We start from the raw sequence: 6,267 nt of genomic DNA on the forward strand, positions 1-6,267 counted from the left end.
TTTGACTCTTTGCGGCTTTCAAATGGGTGTCGCTGACCCCTTCTAAAAAGCAAATGCTCTGTAAGGCTACAAATGTGTTGTTATTATTACTTTTATTACTCATCTTTCTATTCAGGCTTCTCCTATTCATATTCCTGTTTCTTATTCAGATCAATGCATGGTTGCTAGGGTAAAATGGACCCTAGCAACCAGACTGCAGAAATGGCAAACCGGAGAGCTGCTGAATAAAAAGCTAAATAACTAAAAAAAACACAAATAATAAAAAATGAAAACCAATTGCAAATTGTCTGAGAATATCACTCTCTACATCATACTAACACATGATGGGAAGACAAATTCTCATCTATTTAGCCTTATGCACAACAAATGATAGCACGTGAGCATTAATAGCCTCTTGACATACAGTAAAACGAGGGGGGTCCTGGAAGTAAAAAGTGGGTGCGTTTACATTCCGGAGGCACAGTAGCATTATGGGTCGCTCTGCTTATGCTTAACATGAGCTTTCCAGCTTGAGGTTAATAGCCCATTGGAACATATTCTCGTCTGGTAGAGGAATAATTAAATTGGGCCAAATTAACCCATTTCACCAAGGCATCTCGTTTGTTTTCATTAGAGGGAGTGGGGCGGCCTGGCATGTGTTTCTTGGGAGAAAGGAAGGCCTTATTGTTTCTGCTTTCCTTATACTAGTTATTGATTAGGATCTTTTCTCATTAACATGTTGATTAACCCAGTAAGAGAGACAGAGGGATGCAGCCGAGGGAGGGATAGTTATTTCCCAAGCAGAAGAACCGTTATTTTTATCTTTATATTGTCACTACTTTGGGGCTAAAGTGACTAAAGGAAGTAAAGGGAGGATTGGCCGGACGGAAGGTGGTGATGCACCAAGGGGTGACAGTCAAGGAACGTTCTGCTGGATGATGGGACAGGATCTGTACTTAAAGGAACAGTTCAGTGTAAAAATAAAAACTGGGTAAATGGATAGGCTGTGCAAAATAAAAAATGTTTCTAATATAGTTAGTTAGGCAAAAATGTAATGTATAAAGGCTGGAGTGACTGGATGTGTAACATAATATCCAGAACACTACTTCCTGCTTTTTTAGCTCTCTAACTCTGAGTTAGTCAGCGACTTAAAGGGGGACCAGGTGGGACATAACTGTTCAGCGAGTTTGCAATTGATCCTCAGCATTCAGCTCAGATACAAAAGCAACAGTTATAGCCCATGTGGCCTCAAGTCTCTGATTGGTTACTGTTTGGTAACCAATCAGAGAAACCAAGACAGCTGCCAAGCAGGAAGTAGTGTTCTGTTCTGTTAGACACCCAGTCACTCCAGTCTCAACTATATGAGAAACATTTTTTATTTTGCACAGCCTATCTATTTACCCAGTTTTTATTTTTACCCTGAACAGTTCCTTTAACATCAATGAGATGTGTGAACTGGGGTACGTGATCAGTTTCAGAGGGGTCGAGAGCGAGCTTTTTGCAACACAGAGGCAGTATAGGAAAAGGTGCTTCCATATACAGCACTTTAACAAAAGGAGAAGCCTGAATAACTGAAATTGTATTTTATATACTGTACCAGCCCAGCAGCCCTATAGGAGGAATGATCCAGGCCACCTCCCTATCTCCGAATGCAAAAATGACGAAAAATTTGTGTGTTTTTTTTTTTTATAAAATAGGACTTTTAAAAAATCAAGAATTTTTTGGAATTTATTAAACCCCGAGGATGGAAAAGTCAGAATCAGAAAATCCGGCATCTCAGACTGTCGAAGTTGCATGTAAGTCAATGGGAGACGTCCCAATGATTTCTGGATGTGCACTGGGTTTCGTGCAATACCCCGAAGTTTTCTGAGTTTTCAGGTGAAAATTCAGAAAAAAACGTGAAATTCGTGTGAAAAATCCGTAAAATCGTGAAAATCTGATTTTTCACAGCAAAGCAAATTTTCGGGAAAATGTAATAATAAATAAGTGTAAAAAACCCAAGCAGATTTGATCAGAGTTTGTAGCAGAAAATATTGAGATAAATTCAGACTGATTAACTCCCAAAGGGGCCGATTCACTTACTTCGAGTGAAGGATTCGAAGTAAAAAAACTTCGAATTTCGAAGTGTTTTTTGGGCTACTTCCACCATCGAATGGGCTACTACGACTTCGACTACGACTTCGAATCGAACTATTCGAACTAAAAATCGTTCAACCATTCGACCATTCGATAGTCGAAGTACTGTCTCTTTAAGAAAAAACTTCGACCCCCTAGTTCGCCATCTAAAAGCTACCGAACTCAATGTTAGCCTATGGGGAAGGTCCCCATAGGCTTTCCTAAGTTTTTTTGATCAAAGGATATTCCTTCGATCGTTGGATTAAAATCCTTCGAATCGTTAGATTCAAAGGATTTTATCGTTCGATCGAAGAATTAATCCTTCGATCGTTCGATTGCACTATTTGCGCTAAAATCCTTCGACTTCGATATTCGAAGTCGAAGGATTTTAATTCCCAGTCGAATATCTAGGGTTAATTAACCCTCGATATTCGACCCTTTGTGAATCGGCCCCTTAATGTTTACATGATTTTTCTAGTAGACTAAGGGTACGAAGATCCAAATTACAGGCAGATCCGTTATCCGGAAAACCCCAGGTCGCGAGCATTGTGGATAACAGGTCTCATAAATGTATATGGTTTCAATTGGAGTCCATGGAAAACGTATTGATATATATGTATTGGTAAATTTTTTAATAATTTTCTTTTTACAGATAATTCCAGTTTATTATGGACATTTGCTGAATGCAGGACCCGGTTGAAAGAGTTTGCCAAATTACAGATATGCCCCATCCAGGGACAGCTGCAGTGAATCTGCATAGGGTTAGCTGATTCCAATGGCAATGATGAGCCTGGAAAGCAGGGAGTATAAAGTGATTAACATGTGGGGAATAATGTTCCCCTGTTGTCAAATATAAGGATATTTTGAGGAGTTCCATGACCGAAAAGGTCCTTTGTGTCTCCTACTTATTCACTTCCATGCACAATTAACCCTTTTGTATAATAACCGATAAAACATCCCTACCGCAAAATATATTATAATAAATCAGAATTCAGAGGCCTGTATAAAGCGCTTGGACCCTAATCGAACTCATTTATATCATCCTAGATTTTATTATGTACAACGCTGTGGTCATTATAGAATTCCAATGTGTTACTAAATGTGTTAAATCTTCTACTTTGCCTCCCCCAGACCCCCATTACTTACCTGCGTCAGACTCCTCTTCAATAGAATTGATGGACCAGGCGAGACAAAGACCTCATAAGCTGGAGACACTATTAAAATCTGTGTTACAGGCTGAAGATGTATAATAATGATAATGGTGGGACACAGGTAAGTAACGGGGGGCTGTCAAGGGATGCATCCTGCTGGGGCCATATTATACATTCAGTGCAGGTAAGGGATTCATTTTACAGAAACCCATTATTCAGAAAGCTCTGAATTATGGGAAGACCATCTCCCACAGACTCTATTTTATCCAAATACTTTTAAAAAATAATTTCCTCTTTCTCTATAATAATAAAAGAACTAGGGATGCACCGAATCCAGGATTCGGTTCGGGAGATGGCCAGGATTCGGACTTTTTCAGCAGGATTCGGATTCAGCCGAATCCTTCTGCCCGGCCGAACCGAATCCAAGTCCTAATTTGCATATGTAAATTAGGGGTGGGTAGGGAAATCATGTGATTTTTGTCACAAAACAAGGAAGTAAAAAAATGGTTTTCTCTTCCCACCCCTAATTTGCATATGCAAATTAGGACTTGGTTCGGTATTCGGCCGAATCTTTTGCAAAGGATTTGGGGGTTCGTCCGAATCCAAAATAGTGGATTCAGTGCATCCGTAAAAAGAACACCTTGTACTTGATCCTAACTAAGATATAATTAATCCTCACTGGATCCAAAACAATCCTTATTTAACGTTTAAATTATTTTTTTAGTAGACTTGAAGTATGATGATCCAAATTACAGAAGGATCCCTTATCTGGAAAACCCCAGGTCACCAGGATTCTGCACAAAAGATCCCATACCTGTATATCAAACCAAGGAAATAGTTCCTCATTAACAGCAAATGTATTAATAACAATAGGTTATGATATCAAATCATCCTTTGCCCTGTAGTTTATTAATATATCTGAGGAATTGAAAGAATTCATAGTGATGATGGTTTGGGATTATATCTAGAATTTTTACAAGGTGACAGGATTTAAAAAAAAAAATAGAGCAGAATAGAGACCTCACTTGTAAAATCTAATCCGCTCAATACAATTTACGGCAGTGGCCGGTGCTTTTGCTACACTCAGTTGCCTCCCTTGGGTCCAATATTAGATGCATATATGTCACTAGATATAAATATATATATACATGTAAAGTGCCAATAAAAATCTATCTATATATGTATAGAGCTTATTGATTTCAGTATTTTACTAGTGACACACTCATGGACAAGGAGAGGTGTGCATTTAAATATATGTATATTGTGCACATATATAAATTTATACAGGTATGGGATCCGTTACCCGGAGACTCGTTATCCAGAAAGCTTCAAATTACAGAAAGGCCGTCTCCCATAAACTCCATTTTATCCAAATATTTAAGAATAATTTCCCTTTTCTCTGTAATAATAAAACAGTAGCTTGCACTTGATCCCAACTAAGATATAATTAATCCTTATTGGAAGCAAAACCAGCCTATTGGGTTTATTTAATGTTTACATGATTTTCTAGTAGACAAAGTATGAAGATCCAAATTATGGAAAGATCCATTATCCGGAAAACCCCAGGTCCTGAGCATTCTGCATTACAGTTCCCATACCTGTATATTAGCAACTTATTTCATCAAGCTCAGAAGACTATTGCAGTTCTATACAGTACATCATTAGGAATATAAGGGGTTTATTTATCAAAATAACATGCCTGGCACTTGGGGCACTTACTCATAGGCCAATGAGCATATGAGTAAGTGCCCCCAACAGGCATGAAACGCGTCAGGTTTCTGTCTAACATTTCCTAATAAATATTTTGTATTTTTTTAATTCATTGGCCATTTATTTTTTGGAGGCACTCATAATTATTGGAATGTTATTGTGGACTCGCACCCTGGGACTGGGGTGAACTGTGAGTATGCCCTCCTGTGAACATTAATTATTTTTTGCTTTCATTTTCTATCATACTTTTTCCTGGTAGGACCGTTATTTTGGCTTTGTGCCTCATTCAACTGTTTGTGGTTATTTATCAAAGTCCGAATTTATCTCAATATTTTCTGCTACAAACTCCGATCAAATCCGCTCATATTTTTTCGTACGGTTTTCACGATTTTCTCGGAATTTTCACACGAAAACTCAGAAACCCAGCGCACATCAAAAATCATTGGGACTTCTCCCATTGACTTATATGTCTGAGATGCTGCATTTTCAGATTCTGACTTTTCCATCCTCGGGGTTTAATAAATTCCCGTAAAATTAGTGAATTTCAAAAAATGTCTGCTTTTATAACCAAAAAATCATGAATTTTTCGTGATTTTTGATTTTCATTCGGAGTTTAATAAATAATAGGGATGCACCGAATCCAGGATTCGTTTTCAGGATTCGGCCAGGATTCGGGCTTTTTCAGCAGGATTCAGATTAGGCTGAATCCTTCTGCCCAGCCGAACCGAATCCTAATTTGCATATGCAAATTAGGGGCAGGGAGGGAAATCGTGTGACTTTTTGTCACAAAAGAAGGAAGTAAAAAATGTTTTCCCATTCCCACCCCTAATTAGCATATGCAAATTAGGGTTCAGATTCGGTTCGGTTATTGGCCGAATCTTTCACGAAGGATTCGGGGGTTCAGCCGAATCCAAAATAGTTGATTCGGTGCATCCCTAGTAAATAACCCCCTAAGCGTTAGACAGTTGAAAGCACCATTGCCAATGAGGGGTTAAAGAGCACAATTAACCCCTATCCATGCCAGGAGGAGGGTGCAGGCAGAGAGCAGTGAGCAGAGGCGAGTCTCCTTGCACCAATATCTTACTGCAGGGTGTTAGCATGTATAGATCCAAACCGATCAATAAGCAGCCAGTGGATCAATACACATCTTGGAAAAGCCAACTCCAACACCCTTTGCACAGTCATAGATTTCTAGCAGCCCTGCACACAATCTAGCTGCTGTATGGGGCTGCTTTTACCTGCCAGCAAACAAAAATCCTCTTATATTTCTATTTAATATGGAGCAGTAGGGGGATAGGGAGGAAGTAACAAA

Source organism: Xenopus laevis, chromosome 8L (assembly GCF_017654675.1).
Source record: "Xenopus laevis strain J_2021 chromosome 8L, Xenopus_laevis_v10.1, whole genome shotgun sequence".
In the NCBI taxonomy this organism is placed as follows: domain Eukaryota; kingdom Metazoa; phylum Chordata; class Amphibia; order Anura; family Pipidae; genus Xenopus; species Xenopus laevis.